The sequence below is a fragment of the Corvus brachyrhynchos genome, unplaced genomic scaffold, assembly GCF_000691975.1.
Source record: "Corvus brachyrhynchos isolate BGI_N302 unplaced genomic scaffold, ASM69197v1 scaffold222, whole genome shotgun sequence".
Lineage (NCBI taxonomy): Eukaryota > Metazoa > Chordata > Aves > Passeriformes > Corvidae > Corvus > Corvus brachyrhynchos.
This window is the reverse complement of record NW_008236770.1, coordinates 71,295-72,863: the sequence shown is the minus strand read 5'-3', so window position 1 is coordinate 72,863 and position 1,569 is coordinate 71,295. Positions and strand designations below refer to the sequence as shown.

Below are 1,569 nucleotides of genomic sequence, written 5' to 3'. Positions count from 1 at the left end.
CCTCTTTTTTCCACCTCTTATTTCCCATCTTTTCCCACCTCCCTTCCCCTCTTTTTCCACCTCTTTCCCCCTCTTTTTCCACCTCTTTCCCCCTCTTTTTCCACCTCTTTTCCCCTCTTTTTCCTCCTCTTTCCCCCTCTTTTTCCTCCTCTTTCTCCCTCTTTTTCCTCCTCTTTTGCCCCCCATATTTTCCCTTTTTCCCACCTTGGGCATCCCCCCACCCACCACTTTTGGCTCCAGGTGAGCCCATCCACCTCTTTCCCCCTCTTTTTCCACCTCTTTTCCCCTCTTTTTCCTCCTCTTTCCCCCTCTTTTTCCTCCTCTTTCTCCCTCTTTTTCCTCCTCTTTTGCCCCCCATATTTTCCCTTTTTCCCACCTTGGGCATCCCCCCTCCCCCCACTTTTGGCTCCAGGTGAGCCCTGGTGAGACCAATCCATCCCAAATCCTGGAATTTCTACCACACAGCCCCAGCCCAGCTGCTTCCCAGGATTCTCCTGGAAAAGCCTGGAGGAGTCTCTGCTGGAAAGGACGGATTTGCCTTGAGGGAAGAGGGAAGGGCAAGGTCAGGATTTAACTGGGAACATGGAGCTGCCAGGAGAAAGGCAGGAAAATCCTGGAGTGGCTGGAGAACAACCGGATGGTTTTTAGGGAATAAGTTTGGCAGCCCCTTTCCCTTCTCCAGAGCTTTCCCGGAGTGGGGAGAGCCACAAAGCAGGAAAAAAAAAAAAAAACCAACAAGGAAAGAGGATAAATAAAAAGGAGAGCAGAAAACCAGAGCTGAGTTTTCCGGGTGTTCCGTTTGTATTTGGAGTCAAAACAAGAGGGAAAATTCCAGTGAATTTTTCCTAGGTTCTGCAAAAGTTCGGGAAAAGCAGATGAGGCTCTGGCTGGAATTCCCAGGGAAGCTGCGGCTGCTCCATCCTTGGGACTGTCCAAGGAAAGGTTGGATGGGATTGGAGCAGCCTGGGATAGGGGTCGGGGTCGGGGTTGGAATGGGATGGGATTTGAGGTCCCTTCCAAACCAAACCATTCCAGGATCCTCTGGAGCTGCTGGGATGGCTCCAGGCTGGAATTCTGTGTCCCTGCAGACAAATCCCATGGGATGAAGTTCCAAGGGATCAAAGCACAACAAAAATAGATTCCAGGGAATCCTTGGAGCCTTTTCCCGAGCCTGAAGGGGCTCCAGGAGAGCTGAAGAGGAACTTGGGAGAAGGGTGGAGGGACAGGAACCAGGGAATGGCTTCCCACTGGGAAAGGGCAGGGATGGATGGGATATTGGGAAGGAATTCTTCTCTGTGGGTGACATGGACTGGGAATATTGGGGATGGGTGACATTGATTAGGAATGTTGGGGATGAGTGACATGGACTGGGAATGTTGGGGATGGGTGACATGGACTGGGAAGGTTCAGGTTGGAAGACACAAACCGGGAACATTGAGTTTGGTGCCATGGATTGGGAATGTTGGGGTTGCTCACATGGAGTGGGAATGGTGGGGTTGGTGCCATGGATTGGGAATGGTGGGGTTGCTCACATGGATTGGGAATGGTGGGGTTGCTCGGCTGGGGGGG

General features: G+C 51.9%; 1 long non-coding RNA gene across 1 annotated transcript in view; it reads right to left on the bottom strand.

Annotated features, from left to right (window-relative positions):
• Positions 1–778: 778 nt before the first annotated feature.
• The window catches only part of LOC108445095, a 1,066-nt gene continuing 275 nt past the window's right edge, over positions 779–1,569 (bottom strand). Inside the window, exon 2 of the long non-coding RNA XR_001859850.1 lies at positions 779–1,560. This is a non-coding gene — a long non-coding RNA (uncharacterized LOC108445095). The remainder of the gene's footprint in view (positions 1,561–1,569) is intronic.